A 24,718-nucleotide genomic window follows, 5' to 3' on the forward strand; every position below is an offset into this window, starting at 1 on the left:
AGAGAATCTCTCTTTGATTGTTATTTAGGTTGACACTAGAATAACAAATATCATTATTATTATCATCCGGCTCAGAGCATTCCCTTGAAACATCAATATTCTGTCACTAAACCAGAAAAATACTAATCTTGCCAATTGAAACAGACAAATTTAAGTTTAAATTCAATTGAAACTTGATGGGTAAATGATGATACTTCATGGAATTACAGACATCAAAACTTCTAGGTGTGCTGCTTCTTCAAAAATTTAAAAACTGGCAGTTCAGTGAAAACAAAGATTCATATCCTATGCAGAGTTCATGTGCACTGTGGATAAACTTGATCCACCTACTACTTACTAGTTTTATAAAATGCTTCTCGTCTACTAACACTACACAGCCCAACCTTACTTTTTATATGAGCCTTAAAAAGTGTCAGAAATATAGTTTGAATGTTGCATGTATTCTTCTTTCCTTAAAGTTCTTTGGGGGTAGGAAGACCTATCCGTGGGTTATCCTGGGTTATTTAATTTGGTCTAAACCAATGTTTTGGTTTTAATTTGGTCTAAACCAACTTTCTTGACAAGCTATTTAACTAAATAATGAAAAATACAAAGAATCGATTTGAGGTTATGAGTCAAAAGACCCGAAGATGCCCATGAACTGGTGTCATCCAACTCACATCCACTCATAGGCCTTTCACATTTCTGCATTGGCCTTCCCATTTTTTTTCCAGAATGTTCACTGCCACTTGGTGGAAGCCTATAGGACACACAGAAGGCATGCCTGACTTTCTGTCTTTTCTGGTCACTTGCAGCTCCCACAGGGCTGACGCTGTGTGGCTGCAGGCTGTCTGAACCCTTGAACTCTTGAACACTGGTATTTCCCCATGAATATGGCTGTGCAACAGCATTACTCTATGTGAAATGAAGATTTCATTGATGATTCAATGAGGCTTTCCTAGCTGCACGTCCTGCTTATGGAATCCATATTCCACTGTAACGACTCCTGGTCAGTGCTGGTCTGTGGTCCTCCCGCTCACTGGCAGCCTGATCCCATTCCTGAGCCTCTGTGCCAGCTGCAGCCTAGGATGGCTAAATACCTGTGCAGATGCTGACTGGCTCCTTGACTGGCTTTGGTGTGCAGGCCTCTTCCAACACTAACCAGAGTAGAGGAGTTGGGAAGAGATATCCGCAGCCGCAGCCCAGTTCAAATCAAATGGGAGCGTGGGCATACCAATTCCCCTGAGCATTCCATCCTCTCACATCTGTCTGCTTTCAGAATATTAATCATTTACTTTATAAGGACTCAGAATCAATTTGTATTTATCAGGGATCCAAAGAAGTGTCCATAGCTCTTATTTTTATCACTTGATTTTGAAAATACAGGTTATTGAAAAGCATCAGCAAAGCCTAAACTCACTCCTAAATCAAGCAGGTGTTTACCTCTAAGAAAGGACCCTCATCAGTCATCAGGAAAAGTCAACAGGCAAATGTCATCTAACATTCCTTCAGCATTGTGCTATGGAATGTGGGGGCGGTGGAGCAGAATTTGGACTGTCCACACCTACCCAACCTAATAAATCAATGACCTGCAGATATCACAGCGTGAAGACTTTATTAGGTGCCATCTGTAATCACTCAATTAAAAACAAATACAGTATGCATATTTAAACCTCAGGCCCCGACATAAAAATAGCTATATTGTTCACATCTGGTTTGGCTAAGCCATGATCCTGGCATTTAGTTTTACTACTATAGGGACTCTTATGAAGGCCAGCATTTCAGCCCTTTGCAGAATTGTGACAATTTGTTCTCAGAATAAGGACAGTTATGCTGCAATGGAAGAAACCTATGAGCTACCTTCACATAATTAAACCGTCTTACATATATGCATGGTTGCTCCAAACGGCTAAGCATTCAGATTTGGGAAGCCAAGTCCTATTTTTATGATGTTTATAAGATGAAAATGTGTTTATTAAAGAGTTAAGTATAGAATCATAGAATTTTTGTATTTCAGGGCTAGAAACTTACACATATTGTATAAATTCTATATGTACCCAGAAAGGGCTGTGTGTGTTGTGGGTGTGTGCTGTGTGTCTCACAATGGGTTTGTAAACAACCACTGGCTTGAACTTGGCAGGTCTTATGGTTCAGATTTGAAATGTCTCCCCAAAATTCATGCGTTGAAGGCTTGGTCCTTAAAGGAGCACTGGGGACTTTGGAAGGTGGCTGGATCATGAGAGCTCAATCAATGGATTAACCCACAGATTGGTTCATAATTTAATGGTCTATTGGGAGTGGTGGTAACTTTATGAAGTAAGGCCTCGGTGGAGGAAGGAGGGGACTGGGTCATGCCTTTGGAGGGTATATCTCGTCCCTGGCACCTTCTTCTTTTTTCCTCTTTGCTTCCTGGCTGCCATGAGGTAGGAAGCTTTCTTCTGCCACACTCTTGTACCATGATGTACTGCCTCACCACAATCCCAGAAACAATGGAACCAACCCATCATGGACTGAAACTTCTGAACCAAAACAAATCTTTCCTCCTTTTTAAGTTGTTTTCCTCAGATACTTCATAATGGCAACAGAAAGCTGGCTAACACAGCAGGAAAATTGGTGAAAACCAAAGAAAAGTTGCTGTGAAGAGGCTGAAACTGGCAATGTGACAAATAGAGGAAATCAGAATTGCACCCTCATGAATCTCGGTTGCCCCCAAGAGAATGGCATTTGCTCCTTCTTGGTCAATATTGCTGGCCAATGTTGGGACTTTCATGGAAGAGAGAAGGGACAAAAGTTCTGTATCATCCTAGCAATACCCAAGTAATCCAGAAGGCTCGCCTCCTACTTCCATGTAATTTTTTATCTGATTATTTAATTATATTCCTTAACTTAATACCTCTTTTCTAACATTTAATATAAAATTTAATTTAAAATTCTGCATGCTTCACTATATAATAGTTGGGGGAAAATCACTAGTAATCCTACCATTTAGTGATATGACTAATTCCATCAACATTTTGAGTTATTTCAACTTAATATTCCTGAGCTGCAAAGTTTTCCAAATAAAATTGGTATTATATTGCAAATAGTATTTGTTATTCTTTCCTCTCTCATTTTATGTGAAAATATTTCATGCAATCACCAATGTCGTTTACAGTTTTTGAAAGGAGGACTTTCTATGTTTAGTGGTGTGATGTTCTTCACAATGAAGAACATTGAAATCTATTTAACCATCCTCCTGTTGTTAAATAAGTAAGTCCATTTTGGGTTTGTAACTGTAAAATGTAATGTGAAGAACAGCATTATAACAGATTTTATGCTCCTGTCAATTTTTCCCCCCTAGGATCAGAATGGGTTAGTCTACAGATGCTTTTTCCTCTTAAAGGAATCAAGGAAGAACTTGCATTTAATAACTACACCTATTCAAAGAACACAATTTGAAAAACTTCAATGGCTATATATAATTATGCAACCATGGACACAATCAAGATAGAGGATTTTTCTGCTAACTCTGAACATGTTCAAGTTTCTTAATATGAATTGTTAATCACTTTACTATTGATGGTTGAATTACTCTTTCCTTAGGTTGTACCAATTGCCCTCCCAATAGCGGGCTCCTAAAGTGGCATTTTTTGCATCTTCCTATCAGGGGCTCTCATATTGCTTAGTGATTGTCCATTTAATGAACGATACTAATTCAACAGAAAATATGGTCTCATTTTAACGTACATTTCTGTTATGGTTTGGGTTTTGATTGCCCTGCAAAGGCCCAGGGTTAGAGGTTCATCCCAGCTTGGTGCTATTGGGAGAGCCAACTGGGAGATCTTTGGGCCATTGGGAGGTATCCTCCAAAGTGATTATGGGACTCTGGTCTCTTCCTCTCTTTTGCTTCCTGGCCATGAAATAAGTCAGGTGTCCTTGCTACATGCTCCTGTCACAATGTGCTGTACTCCTACCAGAAGCTTAGGAGCAATGAGTCTGTCCAATCATGGACTGAAACCTCTACAACTGTGAGCTCAAATAACCTTTATCTCTTTGTAAGTTGATTATATCAGGTAATTTGTTATAGTAATGGACACAATTTCCTAGATTAATTATGATGTGGGCTTATTTCTTAGTAAGGTTACTTGAATTCTTTTTCTCCAGTTTTTTTCCCCTCAGTGCTTTCTGATGGGTTTAAAACCTCTGCCTTTATTAATAATACAATATCAACCATATATCTAATCACTGCTGCAAATATTTTTTCCAACTTAATATTTTAAATATGCTTAAAGTTTCAGTTAAATATATCTATTCTTGACTGTCTTTGTATATAGATGTGTTTTACTGCTTTTATGTTTAGTAAATCCTTAGCAAAACCTCATCATCACAAAAAATAGCCACATATAGTTTCTTTTATGTTTTCATTAAAAATATCTAGCTCTCTAGACCATCTGGAATTTATTAAGGCTCATGGCATGAGAAGACACTATTCTTTCTTTGCACATTTAGCCAACTATTTTTCTCTTTATTTATTCTTTCTTCTTAATGATCTTTACCATATCACACACCACCTTTACACTATCCTCTGTTTCTGTTCCATTGACTGTCTGATCTTGTGCCTTTGTACCACTATTTTAAACTCGGAAGTTTTCTAATATTTTAGCATTTCATATATATATATATATATATATATATATATATATATATATATATGACTCTGATCAAGTTCCTGCAGATCAGGAGGCACTAAATGGGCAATTCCACTACTACTGGAAGGCTGAGGCCAGCAATGACCTCAGGCCACACACCACAGAGAATTATGCTGGATGGACATAATATCTTTATTTTATTTATTTATTTTTAAGTGGTGCTGAAGATTGAACCCGGTGCTTCACATGTGGTAGGCAAGTGCTCTACCACTGAGCCACAAACCTAGCCAATCTTTTAGCATTATCTAAGGCAAATTTCTTCTTATTTCAATAAGAAACAATTCCTGGCCATCTCACATATTATTTTCCCAGATAAGCTTGAAAATCACTTTAAGTTAAAAAATATTTAAATTATATGCTAATTTGAAAAAATGGCATTTTTACAATACTCTGTATTCTCATCCATGAATATGGATTGTCTTTTTGGTTTGCATTTCTGTAGTGGTGATGATTGTTCTCCAGGCACAGTTCTGTGCCCACATTTCAAGTAGAAGTTTTAGGCTAGAGTTTCTCTTAAGGGCTGGAACTGGTAATGAAACATTCTGAGTTCATATAAAGCATGAAACACCACATGGCCTAGGGGTGGGAGAGCACAGCAGATTAGATTTCAGAAAACCAGGAGGTCTTTTAAATTTTGAAATGCTCCATAAATTATTACGAAAATGTGTTTACCTGACTCTGACTAATGAACCTTAGTGTGAAAACTTCTAGTTCTAGAACACTAAAGAAATAAAGGCTATCATCACAGTCCCATTCTGTACATCACAGTCCCTTAAGTCAGTGTGAATTTGGCTTCAGCAGCTACAGTAAAATATGCCTGAGTATTAGACATAATTTTTCCCTCCATTAGCTAGCTTACTTGCTCCATTTCACAGATGTGTGGAAACAAAGTCTGACTTCAATTTGCATCCAAGATGGGGTGTGTATGTATTTTTACTCTTGGTTGACATTAAAAATAAACTAGAGCAAGTGGGAATGTGCCACAGGATGTGGTCTGTCAACTTCATGTGACCTCAGCATTTGCCTAAGAAAACAACTCTAACTATTGGCTGCAAAGGTGACTTTAAAAATAATGCAGAAGGAAAATAATTCCTCTTCACCCCCAACAAAGAAAAGTAAGAAGTCAAGTTCCTGCAGATCAGGAGGCCCTAAATGGGCAATTCCACTATTACTGGAAGGCTGAGGCCAGCAATGACCTCAGGCCACACACCACAGAGAATCATGCTGGGGAACACTGCAACACATACTCCAACAGACTTAGGAACAGTTGTGTTGATCCCTCCTTGAGATGTAAACACTGGCCTAACTTGAGCATTTATTGGAAACCCTGCCCTTTTGGAGGATTTTTCTCCATTAATTCTCACGACAGTTCTGTGAGGTTTCCACCCTGATTTTAAAGATGAGGAACCTGAAGCTTAGAGAAGCTAAAAAATTTGCTCAAGGTTAAATAGCTGGTGAGATTAGAGCTGGGATTCAAACCCAAGTCTATTGGCTCCAAAGCCCATAGTTGACCTCTGCACTATCGCAAGATAGGAGAAGAAAATTATAGAAGCAGCATTTTTGAAAGAACCTCCTAATAATCTTCCAGGGACAAGGTGAAGTGAACCAGGCTCTCAGAGGATCAGCTAACTCCTTGGCCTGCTAAGGGGCAGTGAGGGCTCAAGCCCTGGTCAGCAAACTAGTTCTGGGTCTATGTGTAACCTGCACATTCCCAACCAAAGAAGCATCTGAGTCTACTTTTGCCAAATCTCCAGTACAGGACTGAAGCCATTATTGCTTACCAGTAGATTCTGCTCCCCACCCCCAAAAAGTTGCCAAGCTCCATAAATAAAGTTGCAGTGATGTATTGCAGGCACAGGCAGGCTATGCGTGCATTAAAGCTGGGTATGGATTAAGACAAAAATTTCTTTCCAATTCGCTATTGCATATTTCTTGACCCTGGCCTGCAGGAAACAAGAGTTGTTGACAGACACATGTCTGGCACCCAACAATCTGGCATCTGTGCTCTCTATGGTGAGCTGGGAAAGTTTCCAGAATGTTCCCAAGCAGATTTTCTAGGGGATGGATCTTTTTAGGTATAATTGAAAAGACTTCAAACTTCCAAACTTGGGTGACTGGTAGAATGGTGGGGCTGTAGGGTCATCTGTATTCCTTCAGATAAACAAAACATGAAATATCCTAGAGCCAATTAAAGACAAAGGAGAATTAGAAGGAGGGTTCCCTTGTTTCTGAGACCCCGCTACTTTTTCTCAAGAGGTTTTGTGCTGGCTTTAAGCTCAGTTGTTCAGCTCAATGTGTGAGATGGCAACTGCACTAGAATCACGTGGGCTTCCTGGCACCTCCACATTCCCTCCCTGAGGTGGACAAGAGAATCAGCTTGCAAACCAGTGCTCCAGGATCCCAGCACTTCTGGGTGAATGCTCTCTTGTTCTTTTGTCCTTCCTATGCCTAGCAGAATTGAGTCCATCCTCATTGCTCAGAAACAATTTGCTCACTAAATTGAATCTTTAGTAAAAAAGAAATCTACTAAAAACTGAAGGAAAATAAGGGACATCTCAGGGCAATCTCAGAAGAAACCAGTTTCATATGAAATGATGAACTTCAAATATATTGGTTTCTAAGTCCCCAATAGTGAATGGCATCCCGGAACACTAGGAGAGCATGTCTACACATCCACAGTTGGTCTGAAGTGGGCATCAAATTAAGAATCCCTTAATCTCTCTGAATCTGCAGCTACTAGATTATAAAAACAGGGCTGGAATAGTTGTATTAAAAAATGATACTTATCAGCTTACAAAATTTGGCATGCAGTTGAGACATTGATTATTTGAGCAATGTGTGCTCACTATGGGGTAAGATACTTTTCAATTTTGTCAAAACAAAACAAAACATTAAGTCTTTGATGCTGGCATATTGGCCCCTTTCTTTTGGGTGGATTCCTTTTTTTTTTGCAAGAGTTTCCTGCCCCAGATTAATCTGATATCCAAAGCACGTGTGATTGGAGGAGGTTCTGTCTATTTGTGCCCAAAACAGACTACTGAGTACATTATTAAGCAAACTTGAAAATGACTTGGATGCTTTTTCGGAACTCTCCAGATGTGTTACCGCCTTTCAGCTGGGCCCAGCATTCTTGTCTCTGGTGGTATTAGGCTGAAGCCACAGGCATGTGGCAGACGCCATTTCACCAATGAATCCACGGCTGAATAAGACTTAGATGGCACCAGTCATATTTAATATTAAGCTTGATGTATGAATGCCACGTCTAAATGACACTCATCACCGACCCTCATCACCTTTCGAAGGGCGAAATGTAAAAATGTAGGAAACTACAGACGTAGAAACCATTGATAGAGATCAAATTGTTCAGATCATCACTTGGACACTCTGTTCTGCACTGATACTAAGGAAAAAGAGAGTTAGAGGATGGGAACTTATAACCACAATACCATCATTGAGGCCACAAACAAGCTACTGTGTGTCAACAGAAGTCAGATACTAAGATAATATTTTTTTGAAATGGAAAAACATTGACATTTAAAAAGAATATGCTAATATTTCTCGAGGATTAGGAACTAGTAGAAATCTCAAGCTGAACAGAGGGAACTGCTTAGCAGAACCTTTGTGAAATTGATTTAAGTTTTACAAGGAATTAAGTTACAGTTTTTGACTCTGGACCATGAAAACTAACCATTCAGCCAAAAATGTATTTGGGATTTAACATTTTCTTTTGGAAAAACATCTCAAAAGTGACGTACCCTGGTCACTTAAAGGCTGTGAAACTCTATTTTAACAATATGATGGGGTCTACTTTCAACCAAAGCAAAGTTAATAATAATATGGTCTGAGATCAAGACTAACAACACATGTGGTTTGGTATCTACTTATAGACACTCTGGGAGTTGTGTGGTCTTTTGTGATAGCCATTGGGGCTGATTCTGAGTTGGTGAAAGTAAGCTAATCTTCCATGGTTGGTGCCAGGAACCAGCTCACATGCCCTGTTGTACTTAGGCAAACAATATCCTGCGCCATAATGTGGAAATCTAGAAGTGTGGCAGAGCCAAAAATTCACTCTGAACAAACACAAGACTCCATCAACATTTGGAGTGTCAGCACTAGGTCTGGTTCTAGGAAGACGGCCAGCCTCAGTCCATCCGGTCAGCTCAAGACTCCTCCCGGTCTTTCTCTGTCAATCTCCACCAAGGCTCACACCCAGGGAGCTTACTCTTCCAAGGTGGGGCCCTCAGTCAGCTGGATGGGCATCTTGTCAGTCAGAAGGCTTCTCCCAGAACCAGCCTCCTGAAGGGGAGGGCAGCCAGCCAGTGGGCCAGCACGGTAGAGACTGTGATGCTTCCTGCCCCAGGTTGAGGTTGCCTGCACAAAACTGAGAATTCTTTGCTTCCCCTCAACACACAAACAAACAAAAATAGGCACACCATTTTTCCTCTCTATAAACTGGATGGTGAGGGGGCAGTTTCAGAATTCCCTGCAAACCATAGGGTACATTTCAGGTTAAGGACTTTCACTGTGGCAGAGCAGATAGTTGTACATATGGTACATATGGTATTTGCTGGGAGAAGGAAAAGTACTACTGAAAACCGAATCGCTCAAAAAGCTCTTGTTCTTCACAGCATGGTTCTATGTTCAGATGTCCACCATTACTGTTTCTTCCCTTGAAGTGGGATGTCAGACCTTGAAAGGATGTTGTTAAACCATAGGCGACAGTTTGGTGCAGTGGCTATGTCTGGGTTTGAATCCCGGTGCTATGTGGCCTAGGGCAAGCTTCTGAGGCTCCCAGTATATTGCCAAGCCCAAGGCAGCCAAGATTTCACCCACTGTCCACATTGCTAAGTGATGAATGGAAGGAAGAGCCAAAGATATAAACTAATGGACCTGTCTAATGACCAACCGATGTTCCCATGAACTCCCTTGTATTTCGTACACTAAATTTAGATGAATAAAGTAACATACTTTCTCCTAAAATGTTGTTTAAAACAATTATCGGTATACATATAATAAAACTACCTAAAATAAAACTTTTCCTAAGAAAACTCATAAAATAGTGATGTATCATACATGCTCGTTTCAACTTCAGTTTCCTCATTTGTAAAATTGGACTAATAAAAGCACCTATGTCACTGGGTTGTTCTAGAAGTCCAAATAGAACATTTTTCACAATACAGGTATTTAATGTTAGCTCAACTGATTTTTGTTGTAGATCCACTATGTGCAAAGTATTGTTCTAGTGTTGCAATCATCATCGTTATTGTTAGACACTCCCCTAGGCAGGACAATTATGTTACTTTCATCTGTGAATACTTTTACTGTTCTAGAATGATCTATTAGGGCTCCGAGGAAATGGACTACGGGACAGCCTAACTTTTGGGGAGGATGGCTCTCGTGACAATGACTATGAGCACAGAGAGTGTGGCTCAGGGTATGGGAGTGGAGTGTGGCTCAGGGTAGGGGAGTGTTGCAGATGGATCCCAAGAATGGAGGCAGGGGGAAAGGGAGACTCTATCCAGAGTGAAGAATGAGGGAATGCAGAAGACCAACTTAATTTTATCACAGTGAGGAGAGTCCAATCTGTTTTCGTTCTCTTTGGTGGAGAGAATTAACAGTAAAAAAGCATCTGAACCACCAGGTATGCTTTTCACCATGACCAGAGACCATCACTGACCGTTCTCACTGAGAAGGAGCTTCATGACTGAACCGAAGGCCTGGTACCACCCACCCCAGGAGAGAGAACACCCTTTAGAAGAGCATGGACAGGGGGCAAAAGGCAGGGGGACCCCAGCTCCAGGTCTTTTCCTAGGCTGTGGACCTCAGGAGGCCATGAGAGTGCGTTAGCCAGACTGTCTAGATTTGCACTCTGGGTGTCTCTGCCTGGGGCCCTCCCGCAGGGCATCCGCTATAGCTCACTGGGCTGGGGGTCTAAGAGGAAGCTTTCTTTGCCCACAATTACAAAAGTGAATTGCAGCCCCTCTAGAAGGCGAGCACAGGGAGCCAGCAATGGTTATCAAGAGGCCCCAGGCAAGAGGAAGTGGCCACGGACACAATCTCATGACTACTCCATACATACTCGTCAAGGAAGAAGAAGCTGGGCCAACCTGAATAGGACAGGCTTTGCTTATAGTTCATCAAGGAAGGCGACACTTTTGTATTTTGTGAACCAGACACTCACCTGGCTCTTAGGGGTTCCAAGAGACGACATCTCAGAGAGAGGAGGAGAGGCATCTTACCCTAGCCTTTCAATGAGCCAAAGAATGTCTCTGCTAGGGCAGCTGAGTGCCACGGCAGAGAAAATGCACTTGGATCATGAAAACAGGATCTGGCAGGAGAGGCCTTGGGAATCTCCACCAACTTTCTGCATTATGTTTTCAAGCCCCTAAAAAGCTATGGTATGGAGTCAGGTGTGGTGGCACATACCTGGAATCCCAGTGATTCAGGAGGCTGAAGCAGGAGGATATTAAGTTTGCAGTCAACCTCAGAAACTTAGCAAGACCCAGTCTCAAAATTAAAAAAAAATAAATAAAAAGGGTTGGAGATGTAGCTCAGAGGTAGAGTACCTCTGGGTTCAATCCCCAGTACTGAGGAGGAAAAATAGCAAGGATACAAAGTAAGTAAGTACCCAGAGAAGTGGCAGGCCTGCCTTAGGGGAAGACTGAGCTTCACTGACTGAGCTACTGAAAAAAGTTTTAGTTTTACAAGGCTTATCTGCTAGTAAATAGAGAGACTAGGGAATAGATATAATAGTGTAGAAAACAAATATAGTAGTATAATTAAAAAATAAAAATACTGGAAACTAAAAATAAAAAAAAAAACCCTTAAAAGTCTATGGTGGAACTATAAGATACACTCATGGAGTAAACCTAGTTTCAACACTCTGTTTGAAAGGCTACTTAACTTTGTCCCAGCTAAGGTTTGAGTTATTAGAATTGGAAGGGTCCCCACGGTGTATGGCAAAGAGCACAGAGACAATTTCTTTCTCGTGCCTAACTGGCTTTGAGATGGGAGGAGCAGGTCATCTGGTAACCCAGGGAGGCAGGTGGAGAGAGAGAGGGGATGACAGGAGGAGAGTCTGTGGCAGGTTCTGGGGGCATCTGACAGTCATCACCCATGGCCCCTGTCTGGAAGCTTCCGTGGGTCTTCTGTCAATAAAGATGACTCCTCTATTTCACACAAACAACTGAGGACAAGACAGACTAGAGAATAAGTCCTACCCAATGGGGCCAGTGTCTTCTTGGTTCCTCGCTGCTCACAGGGTCACCCTTCCTGCTATCCCCCCAACTCCATCACAAAAACAGAAGAAGCCACAAATGTGATAGAAAGTGTGGAGCTGGGAAAGCCCTGCCTCTCTCTCTGGCTCTGAGACTGCGGGTAGAGCCCTCAGGCTGCTGGATTTTCTCCTTTGCAGAAAGGGCTGACTATCTAGCTTGCTGTGCCATTGCGACTATTGGGAATATTCAGGCAAATCACAGAGCGCAGAGCAGGAACATGACCAGTCCTTAAAACACATGGCTATAAGTGATACAGGCTTATTACAGTAGAAAAGCCTAAAGGAGAAAATAGAACTAGCAGAGTCCACAACCACCATTCACAACTGCTGTTTGCTTGGTGTTATTTTCTTCCAGTTTGTTCCTATGTAGAATGTGTGTGTGTGTGTGTGTGTGTGTGTGTGTAGTAGAAACACATAAATTTTGTGTAATATAAATGTAACATTATATCTGATTTTTCATTAATTGCTTTTTCTGAGTATTTTCCAATGTCATTAACATTCTTAAAAATAAAATTCCAGTGGCCTCGTTATGTTTCATGTATCACTGTAAAATCACTTAGCCTTCGCTTTCCCCCAATGTGAAACAGCTTTTTTTCCCCCTCCAGTCCCCTCCTCCAATAAAAAAAGGTGATCAGATACAGGGACAAGGCTCATCTTTGAAGCCACAGGCCCTTTGTTCAATGGAGGCCCTTGCTATGTGTTGGCTGCCACGCATGGGGCAGGTCTTATCTCTGAGTTGTTGGTCTGCATCTGGAAACACAGATAAAGAGGATTTCCACCCCTGTCTGTTTCCTAGTGACTCTCACAAGTCACCACACACTATGTGGCTTAAAAATCACATAAATGATCACCGGGTGTGGTGGCGCATGCCTGTAATCTCAGTGGCTCGGGAGGCTGAGGCAGAAGGATCCTGAGTTCTAAGCCAGCCTCAGCAAAAGTGGGGTGCTAAGCAACTCAGTGAGACCCTGTCTCCAAATAAAATATCAAATAGGACTGGGGATGTGGTTCAGTGTGCAAGCGCCCCTGAGTTCAATCCCTGGTACCCTGCCTGTCCACCCCTCAAAACAACATCAACAACAACAACAACAGAAATTATCATCCGACAGTGCTGGAGACCAGAAGTCCAAAATCAGTGTGCTGGCAGGGCCACACTCCCCTCTGGGGAATAATCCTCCCTGTCTCTCAGCTTCTAGTGGTTGCCAGCAATCCGTGGGGTCCTTGGTTTGTGGCCACGTAAGTTCAATCTTGCCTCCATCCTCACATGACACCCTCCCTGTGTCTCTCAAGTACCAGTCACTCCCTGATCCAGTATAACCTCATCGTAACTTGATTACACCTGTAAATACTGTATTTCCAAAATAGGGTCATGTTTGCTGGTACAGGGGATTAGCAATTCAACATATTTGGGGGAACACAATTCAACTCCCAACACTCCCGAGTGGACATGAGAAGTGAGCCAATGTCTGCTAAGTGTAAAGAGGCTCACCTACTGGGAATGGCCACATTGAAATGAAGCAGTTTTAGCAAGATATCACGTCTTGCTGTCTTGGTGTCTGGTCATTGCTATGGGGCAGCATGGGTTTGAGCTCTGAAACCAAGAAGGCAAAACCCTATGGAAGAACCATGGTGCCTCATGGGCCCTGAAGCCTGAGGAGTGGTCTTGCCAACTGGAGAGACTTCCAACTTGTTGAACTGGGCAGCCCAAGCCAGCTGAAGAATCTGCATCAGTGCTTTTTAAAGTTCTGGTTCCCCCACCCCTCAATCCATCTCAGTTTGATATTTTTGTAAACCTCCATGAAAACAAATTGTTAAAAAAATGATCAAGGCTGTATCAAATTACCATGAAAGTTTCCAAATGCTTATTCTCAATTTTCTGCCCTTATTTTACCAGGGACTGGAAGTAAGCAGCTTGCAGACTGATGCTGGTCCGGGGACCACACTTTGAGTTGTGGGCTCTGCTGTGGTCAGGGTCTCTGAAGACACAGAAACATGCCCCACTGGGTCATGCTACCAGACCATGGACTCCCAGCCTCTGGCTTCATTCCAAGGGCACCCTGGCTCCTCTCCCCTACACCTGTGCCCCACAGTCTTACTTGAACTCCTTTGTCACTGATTTGCTTCCCTTTCAGTCTGGGTTTTAAAAACAGCTTTCTGAGCAAATGTGGGAGATTCCGGGGCCTGACACTGCAGCTCATATGGAATGTATTTAGAGAGGGGAAAAGTCTCAAACGGAGTGGTTACATGATTCTGAACTGGCTGGGACTTCAGTGCTGGCTGTTGGATGCATTCGTCATCACACATTCGTCCTAGGAGCCCTGCTACCACTCACTACTCCAGCCCCTGCAGCCCAGACCCTTCAAGGGCTTCTTTCTCTTCGGTACATCATCTGACTGACAACGCTCACCAAGAAAGGCCACTATCTTTGAAGACTTCACCACTGTACTTGCACTAGCGAGCAGAGACATTTCCTGAAAAGAGACGCACCTAACAGCATAAGAAACAGACACCTTTTCCCATCCAGGTAAATTGGGATGGAGTCTTCGAATGGTCATGCACTCTGCCTCTAAATCATAGGGGTGTCTTTTTTTATCAGTTTTTATTTAAATCCTCTCCCATGAGATACCTCCAAAATGGCTCTGGTATGTCTTACAGGTAATTTTTAAATGCATAATAGTTTGGAGCCTCATTGTAGCAAAATTATCCAGCAAAACCCCAACAGGGTTTAATTAATGAATTACCACTAACGAATCTTGTTTTGGTTTGCTCTGCTTTGGAAAACTTAGCAGGACTATCACTTCAATTCATGGATGCTGAAGCCGTGCTATGGTAGTTCAGTTCACATCACGGCCGGATAGGCAGATATCATGTGAAAATGTGTATAACAGATCTAGTGAAGAGCTGCGAACACAAAACAGGCCACAGAACTTAAAGTTTGGGTAGTTAGGACATTCCCCGTTAAATGCAATGGGCTGATTAACTGCCTTTAATGCTTCATCTTTGAAAAAGTCACTACAATGACAGGAAAGGAAATATTATTTCATAACAGTTTGCAAAATCACAAGGACAAAGAGACGGAGAAGGATGTCAGAGGAAGACCTCACCAATTTCTGAAAGATGAAAAGGAGTTACAGTCTTGTGTCCAACCAGAAGAGCAATGGAAGGGCTTTTGAAGTGTTGGCAGAAGGAGACAAGGATCAGGAGCCATGCCAGCTCGCCCAGCTGAGCTCCTGAAAGATGGAGAACTGGCAGTGGAGGAGTTAGGCTGAGGCTAGCAGCCTGGGTATGGCGCCACTTCCTTCCTGAGCTGCATGTCACCCAGTATTGTGCATTGCTCCCCCCCGACCCGGTTCTTCAGGGGGTCATTCTCCATGGCCTGGTGGCAGGCGATCTTAGAATCAATCAATCTTCAGAGAATTGGAGCACAGGCTCCAGATGGATTTCCTAACCCAAGGGAGAGAAAAGGAGATGCATGGGCAAAAATAAGAGCAATTCAGTGACTGGTGCATCTGGTAAGGACCATCAGCTCCTATACCAATAGCAGCAACCCAATATACGCTCCAATATTCTGTTTCTGCTTTTCCTCCCATCCCCAAGGGAGATATTCGGAGGAGGGAGAACAGAACAAACTCCGGCAAAGAAGACATAGATCATTAACAAATGTTTTTTTGCAACGAAGCTTATTAGTGCTTGATCATCCTAAGGGGATGACTGCTAGTCAACAGGTCTCACTTGTCACACAATGCTTTCAACCTGTCCTTCTATGCCTTACTCTTAAGTCTAAAGACAGACCAAGGTGACTAGGAAAGCTTTTAGAGTGAAAAAGGGTGTCTGAACCAACAAGTAGCCAAAAGGACCCTGGAGCAGAGATAATGCAGATAACAAATCTTTTAAAATAATCTCCATAATTTTCAGAGCTTTAAGGTAACATTATAGCCCATAAACAAGAAGAAGACGTTATGCAAGACAAAAAAAAAAAGATTTAGTTCTTCATAAAGAGAAAACTCAATAAAATGATTGGACTACAAACTAAGTAACCTTTTTGGAGGGAAAAGGTTGAAGATAGGAAATGAAGAGGGAAAAATAATAAAACACATAGGAAGGATGAATCTAATAGTCTCCCAGAAATGAAACTGAGAAAATAGCATTGATGAAATCATCAAACAACTGAAACAAGGAAAATTCCCAGAAATGATGGATGGAGGTGGGGTGGAGTGGGGAGGAGAAAAAGAAATGAGACAGGGAATGCATGTATGAAGAAATAGACACTGAGCTAAACTGGTAATAAAGCAAAATAGTACAATACCAAACTTTTCAAATATTGAGTGACTCAAAAGAATGTACCTCCTGTTACAGTTTGAATGTCTCTTCCAAGGTTCGTGTTGAAATGCATTGCCACTTTAAGTGTTGAAAGGTATGATTAGGCCATGAGGACAATTAATGTCATTATTAAGTTATCTCAGGAAAGGGTGTTGAACATCAGTTATCTTCATCCCCTTGCTGCTGCTGAGGCTGGCTTTGAACTCATGAACCTCCTGCCTCAGCCTCCCAAGCTACTAGGATTAGAGGCGTGTGCCATCACACCTGGCTAACTATTTTGCTAGGCATGAATAAATCTCAATTTTTTACAGAGGCAATAATAAACTACCAGAAAAACAGTATGTTGTGCAAGAAGTGAAAGAAAACCACAATGTTCGACTTGAATTAGTAGCAAACAAGATACAGATAGTTGCAGTGATGTAAACAGACTGTGAGACTAAAATCTGGCTCTCTCCATATTAAGAGACGGGGTAGACAAGTAGAGGTAAGGGTGATGGAATAAGGGAACTAAAAGATATATTAATAAATAATTGAAGAAATATAGCCTGTGTGTCTCTATTAGCAACAACTGGTATAATGAAAGAAAACACAACTAACTATCCTGAAAATGACCAGCTCTGCAAAATCAGATTTCACAGGAAGGGCTGGAACAGGAAACTGTCTTTTATCACACATGTTTTGGTACTATTTGATTTTTTAAAAAAAATTTTTGGGCATCGGGATTGAACTCAAGGGCACTCAATCACTAAGCCACATCCCCAGCCCTATTTTATATTTTATTTAGAGACAGGGTCTCACTGAGTTTCTTAGTGCCCCGCCGTTGCTGAGGCTGGCTATGAACTCTGGATCCTCCTGCCTCAGACTCCGAAGCTGCTGGGATTATAGGCATGTGCCACCATGCCCAGTGGTACTATTTGATTTTAAATATATGCATTACTTTAATAAACATAGTTGAAAATTCTAGGCACATGTGCTTTGAAACACAGTTCCAGAAATGCCTGACTATAAGGATGCTGAAAAATCTAGAAGAATGTGGGGAAGGCTGGGGGGGGGGGGGTGAGAATATCTGAAAGTCCCCCTGGACAAGTAAAATTCTCCTCTTGGTATCAGTGGGAGTTACACTGGCTTCCTGAATGGGTTGTGCCCAGTGAAATGAATGTGCTTAACAGCTCACAAGAAACCACACCTCAACACCACTGCGACCTGCACAGGTAGGCTCCTAGCTTCCCACAATCAGATACTATCTGCAAGACAGGAAAAGCTGAGATGTTCTGTGCTCATAAAAGCGTCTCAGACATTGAAGAAAAAATGCAGACCACAAAATGATATTTCTATTTGAAAAAGATTTAGATGGACAAAAATAGAAGCTTTCATTGTAAAGTGTTGAGTCATGCAAATGGAGGGATTGTGCTTCACCCCAGCGGGGGGTACATTTTATAAGCAGAGAATGTCAGGGAGGTGAGGCCACAGAGACAAGGGCACAGAGACAGTTCTGAATCCTCTGTCTGGGGCTCTTTCTCCATGACCACACTAATCTCTGGGTGGACAGGGACCTTGATGGTTTAGGCATTGTGAAAGCAGGAAGCTAGGAAGTCTTTCATGAAGATCAACCATCCTCCTCTGGGGTCAGGTCTCTCATCTCTGCTCAGAAGCAGTTCAGCTTTGTGGAGTTGGCAGGAAAGTCCCCAAAATGAAATGAGGGGTGACTAATTCTACCCCCTAGTCTTACTCTTACTCAATCTACAGCCTATTACTATCGGTACAACTGGAAACCACTTATAGTAGAAGTGACGGAATTGTGAAGAAGAAGAAATTCACCTCTAAGCACAGAAGAGCTGCTGGCTCCACCACACCCCCAGATGTCATCAGCCAGCTTTTCATTTGGGGAAATGATTCATGAGAGGGAAAGCTGCACACCCCCAAGTCTGGCTGGGCCATGGAACTCGGGAGGCACAGGGGGGATCCGGGGCTCTCCAGAGGCAAAGGTTGAGACCCTGAAGAGATCAAAGTGCACGGGTTGGAGGTGGGACTAGAAAAAATTGGTCAGTAGGGTTCATCCCTAGGTGTTCCAGGGACACAGGCAGCTCAGGTTTGGGTCAGGCAGTACCTGAGAACAAGAGGGGAAGCCATGCTGGTGGGCTTGGGAAATGTAGGGAGTCAGGCAGGGCACTGGTTGGCATGTGCAGATGTGAAGTGGAAACCCAGTGGTCAGAGCAAGGCACCCAGGGCTGGCAGGAGCCAATGCATGTCCTGGGCCCGAAGGTGGATGGGTCCCATTTGGGGAGACTGGGAAGAAAGCAAGGAGGAAGAACTGGATCAGGCAGGGGAGCAGAGGACCTGGGGGTGTTCCTGACATGCTGTCGGTGGGTGAGAGAGCTCTGGGGGGTGATCAGGACGGGATGAGGGAGGGAAACGGGGGTGGGTGACACGGCACTCTGGCAGCTGTGGCTTGGCCACTGGTTCTGGGAATGGTAGCAGTGAGTCAGTCCTAGGTTACCCCACAGAGAGTGTTGGGGCTGCTGGTCCAGCTTCTGCCTTGGGCAGGGTGGTTACTTCCTGCTTTCTTTTCCCGTCCTCCCTTCCTTCCTTTTCTCCCTTTCCCTGGGTGGTTTAGGGGCTTGAACTCAGGGCCTTGTGCATGCTAGGCAAGTGCTCTCCCACTGAGCTACCTCCCAGCCCTGCTTTCTTCACCTCTCCCCCATCTGCTCCAGAGCTTGCAGATTGCAGACACTCAAACACATTGTCACACTTGCTGAATTCATTTGTCAAGTTCTTCTGGTATTTCCAGATCATATCTGATGCTTAAATATTAGTTTTCTCAGAAGAAAAATATGTTGATGAGGTTATTATTAGAAAGTCATTATTAGTAAGTTAAGTCCTTTTTATTCTGGTTAATTTTATATTATAAAACATCTCCAGGGGATGTTTTCTCCTGGAGGAGGGAATCTCAAAACAAGAACAAATTAATAAGCAAGTGAAAACTACGTTTAAAAATAACACATTCCAGTAATTATTATATTCAGTAAAACAAACAAGAGTGGGAGCAGTCAAAGATATATTTTAATATGCTGCAATTTAGACTTTTTAAAAAATATTTTTTAGACATGAGGAACCTTTATTTTATTCATTTATTTAATATGCAGTGCTGAGAATCGAACCCAGTGCCTCACATATGCTAGGCAAGTGCTCTACCACTGAGCCACAATCCCAGCCCCAATTTAGGCTTTTATAAACAAACACATCTAGAGGCTCATCCTTGTGAGGTAGGGATTCTGGAAGCTCAATAAAGCTATCAGCCTGTGGTCAGAGAGTTCCCTATAGGAAAATGTTCTGTAGAAACCCCCAAATTTCCAGGAGTTAAAATAATGGAGTATTTACATTATGCTAATTCTTAACTATTGCTTGCTAGCTGCAATTGAACAGTTATATGCCGATGCTTATGTTTTTAGATGCTGTTTTAACAATGTAGCACTACTGTTCTTGACTTTTGAGCACCCCATGAGAAAGATAGCAGATTTTCCAAACTACTGGCCTAAGATAATATGCTGACGATCTATAATGATTTCCTTTCTTTCTTTCTTTTTTTCCTTTTCATTGCTGGGGATCACTTGGGGCCTTGCACATGCTAAGCAAGCATTCTACCACTGAAATACATGCCCATCCCCAAGCATGATTTCTGAATGTGTTTCTTACTGAATAGAGACCACCTATAGATTTTATTTTTATGATTCCACCTCAAATGCAATATGCACCATGAATTCTTATTACCCACAAACCTCTGAAATAGTAACCAAATATGAAGAATATTTTTTATTTATTTATTTATTTTTTTAAAAATATTTATTATGTTTCAGTTCTCGGCGGACACAACGTCTTTGTTGGTATGTGGTGCTGAGGATCGAACCTGGGCCGCACGCATGCCAGGCGAGCGCGCTACCGCTTGAGCCACATCCCCAGCCCCCAGAAGAATATTTTTTAGAGGGGAACAAGTTTGTGATGTCTTGTGGTGGTTCTGGGAACAGAAGCTTGAATGTGACTTCCGTCACTTAAGACAGTAGTGTTGTTGTATGGGATTTGGTAACTGTGGACAAGTGTTGAGCCTTTTTGAAGCTTGGCTTCCTTGTTTAAAAAATGAGAAAAGAATATTTGCTACTTCATCTTCAGAGGATTCATTTAAGAGTCAAATGAGACCATCTCTATGAAAATGATTTACAAATTGACAATTGCTATGCAAATAATTATTACTTAGGAACTGTCATTGGTTTTGCAATCCACAATTATTTATGCAGATATGACTGCTGTATAATAAGGAGTTTTGTTGTTTGAATATGAATGTATGTTCCCTCTCTCTCTCTCTCTCTCTCTCTCTCTCTCTCTCACACACACACACACACACACACACACACACACACAGACAGTTCAGTGCCAACATTATTAGAATCTGAGCTCAGGATGTGCCTCCATAAAAAGCTTGTGGAAAATGTGGATAGTAGATGAATCAATAGCAAAGTGTGCTCTCTAAACAACTTGATTAATTTGAATTTCTTTTGGCTGTTACTGTATCTTTGAGGTTCCAGAGTATTTTTGAGTTTTTGTTTTAGCTTAAAAGCAATAGGAAGTGGAAAATAAAAATAGAAATGATGAAATACAGAATCTTTCTTTAGTTTACATGTACACACACACACACACACACACACACACACACACGTACAGTCATGGCTGTACATGTGTGTTCACCTATTATGTAAACTCCAGCCTGCATATGCTGAATTTGTATTAGAAAACCATTGGCACTTCCTTGGGAAAAAAAATGGAGAGATGCTGCCACCTGCTGGACCAAGGTTAATAATTCAATAAGAGCGTTTTGAAGAAATGTAATTTTGGGTATGGAAAAGTTTTTCAAAGAACTGAACCTTTAGGGCTTTGCTTAAACTAAAAATAGAACCCTACTTAAAGAAAATCACCATACAGATTAATTTAAGTATGCAAGTTGATTATCTGTTTGCAAATTAGCCATTCTTTTGGAATTGGTTACACACTGTTCCTTTAACAATTTACAGTGCAGCCTATAAATATCTAGTGAGTTTTCTACTGTGGCATCAATGTTTACATCTGTAGTGGAAATAAGTTAAAAATTAATACTAATGTAATACTAATAACTTAAAGTATTTAAAATACAACGTAAGAGGATTGGACACATGGATTTTCAAGTCCTCAAGGAGGAATGTAAAGATTAATATTAGATCATACAGTTCCATGTGTATATGCTAGGTGGCGCTATTGAAACAAGATGGCTTGGTTACTGGCCAAGTCAAGGGCTTAATAGATGGATGTTCACATGACTATTCTTATTACAAACATCCACATGTTCCTTGTCTTTCATTATTTTGTTTATTTTGGCCTGTACCCCTACTGCAGTTTTAGTTCCTTAAATTCAAGACTAAGAAAAATTTTGGTAGCTAATAGCATGCCAATTTTTAAAAGTTAGGGAGAGAACTGGGCATGGTAGCACAGGTCTTTAATTCCAGTGGCTCAGGAGGCTGAGGCAGGAGGACTGTGGGTGCAAAACCAGCCTCAGCAACTTAGCAAGGCCCTAAGCAACTCAGTGAGACCCTGTTTCTAAATAAAATATTAAAAAAGAGCTGGGGATGTGGCTCAGTGGTCAAGCACCCCTAGGTTCAATCCCCAGTACCCCCATTCAAAAAAAAAAAAAGTTAAGAAGAGAAAATATTTATAAATACACTAATGCTCAGAAACATATGAGTCTTTCTGCTTATTTTTTTCCCACACTTCAATAGATGACTTCTCTGGGCTGGCTTCAATTACTCATTTTTAAAGTAGTGGTTGGGTGGGGAAAGAAGTAATGAGCAAATACAATGGAGATTAATTAATAAATAAAAAAAATAGAATAGTAGATCTTGTATTAGTGGGAAGTAATAAGTAGAATAGTATTTCTTGTATTAGTGGGAAGTCATCCTTCCCTAGTAAAGTCTGTTTGGGCCCTGGTTCGCTAATTCAAACTAATGTCCAGGCTTGGGGAGAGTTTCTGCGTACTTACTCCACCACACTTGCCCTGATATCAGCAACTGCCCTATGGATGGTAAGAAACACCTGAGCATAGTCTACTGATTGTCTATCACGCTAAAATTTTAATTTTTATCTCATGCTAAGTACTTCTGAGATAAACTAGCTGGGTCTCCACAAAATGCAAACATTAATATAAAATAATTTTAAAAATTTCTAAAGACTAGGTCTCTCAAATATTTTTGACACCAGCATATCTTGCTATAAGAAATTAAAAGCAGATGGGGGACAGTCAAGCTGTTATTATTTAGGAAGTTCATTAACTTATTGAAATGGTGAGTTATTAGAACAAGAAGTACTAGTTTGTAAGAAGTAATAAATTCGATTCTCATCTAAAATAATTGAAAAAATGAAAAAAAATTGAGTAACAGGCATTGCTATTTTTTACTAGTTCCCTAGATAATCATCGCTAGTAGTACTTTTTCTTCAATAATGAGACTGGTGTACATGTTGTAGAATTGCTGGAGAGGGATTACTAAAAATCAATACACACCTGCATTTTCCCCCAATAAAAGGACAAACACCAGAGAAAAACAGTCAGTAGAGGGTTTGCATATTAATTCAATTTTTCAGATGGTCAGTTAATCTATAATAATTAAGGGTCACAAAATCCCTCAATAGCTTACACTTTAGGTTTTTTCCTTTGGGCTCTCTAAGCCTACTTAATTATATTTTTTTTTTAAAAAGTTTTTGTTTTTGCAGTGCTGGGGATAAGAATCTAGGGCCTTACACATGCTAGGCAAATGCTCTACAGCTGAGCCACTAAAATGCTTTGATAAAGTATGAGAGCAATGATGTTAAGGGCGCTGTAAGAGATAAGACTTAAAATGCACAGATGAGGTGCTGAGGTGTGAACAAGACGAAGGTGACATGCAGCTACTCTTCCTTTGATCTAATTGATACCAACTCGATAATTTGTGGCTATGAGAAAATAGTATAGGTGCCTCGTCTTTGCAGATGCTAAGATATACTGAAAAGCTGACCAAGTGCACAGGTTCATTTCTGGTCCTCTGCCTCAGAGACACAGAAACTCTTCCTGACAGAGACCATGGACTTGCTTGGTGTTCAGTAAGTATCTCAAGAAGATACTCAAGAGACCACAGAGCACAGTCTCAAGTCCAAGGTTCATTTTGTGGTGCACATGCTTTGTGGGAGCCCAGAGAGTGATGGGTGATATTCAAAATATGTAACAACCACTTCCAACAGGAATCAAATTCAGAGCAGTGGGTGTGGTCCCGAAGACCCCTCCTTTGCCATGAATCACTCCTTTTGCCACTTCATTGTTGGAAAGTGGGGAGGACTGGGCAGCCAAGCATAGGTCGAAGGCAGCAGGGATGACTGGACTATTTTAACTGGTGGAACAGCTGTGCTGTGTTTGCCCCAGACTGTGGAAGCTTTTCACCAGCTGCACAGAACCAGATGCCCCTTGTTCTCTCCAGGGTATTTGATATACTAGTTTACCAAACTCCCAGGGAAAAAACTTTAATTTACAGGTGGAAAGCTTGTGGCTGAAGGTAAAAGAGCTAATAATGATCCAATTTTCAGAAATATTTTCTATTTTGATGCACTGATGGATCACAGGACGAAGCCCACAATTTCTGAGACGCCACATACTAAATGGAGAAAGCAGGAAGTCAGGAAGAAATGTCCTGACAGCAGCCAGGTAAGTGGGCCCTTTGGGTGGTTTATACATATTTAAGAAGCACCATGACCCATATGTCCTCATCTAAGTCATCGGGTCTGTACCCATGTGCTGGGTCATGCATCTTATAAAGTCTATCAGCCTCAGACCAGGATAGCTGATGCTTTGTGATATAGAAGGGGACCCTCATGGTGACTTATTAATACTCTCCCCAAACACTGGGATGAGACAGCATTCATTTTTATTTGATAATGATGTGTTACCAAGATTCAGTCATCCCTTGATCTCATATTGTTTATTAAACACACAATGTATATTTTACACACACACACACACACACACACACACACACACACACACAATAAAAGATAAAACCAAAGGTGGAAAAGAACCATGGCTTGTGCAAACCTTTTACCTTCAATGGAATCTAGTTAAGGGTAAGACCTCTCCTTGCACAATGAGCAGAGTTTGTGTTGTCTTACAGAGCTAAAAATCAGACACAGCAGGGCTCTCTAGGTTCTTTCTATTTAAATTTTATAAACTTCTTAAATTGCCTGCAGTTGAAAGGGCAAAAGAGGACTTATATTTCCAAAACTAGCTCTTTAAGGTTTATTTTGCTTCTAGCTATTCAAACCACATTTCCTGCTGAGAAGATGCACCCACTGGGCACACCTTGAGGTTTCCTGCCTGTTCATCATGTAGGTGAATGGGATTTTAGAGACTAAGGTAGAA

General features: G+C 41.4%; 1 protein-coding gene across 1 annotated transcript in view; it reads right to left on the reverse strand.

Moving 5' to 3' along the window:
• The window catches only part of Ust (uronyl 2-sulfotransferase), a 262,683-nt gene that overhangs the window by 19,267 nt on the left and 218,698 nt on the right, over window positions 1-24,718 (reverse strand). The window lies entirely within an intron of this gene.

Source organism: Urocitellus parryii, chromosome 8 (assembly GCF_045843805.1).
Source record: "Urocitellus parryii isolate mUroPar1 chromosome 8, mUroPar1.hap1, whole genome shotgun sequence".
Classification (NCBI taxonomy): domain Eukaryota; kingdom Metazoa; phylum Chordata; class Mammalia; order Rodentia; family Sciuridae; genus Urocitellus; species Urocitellus parryii.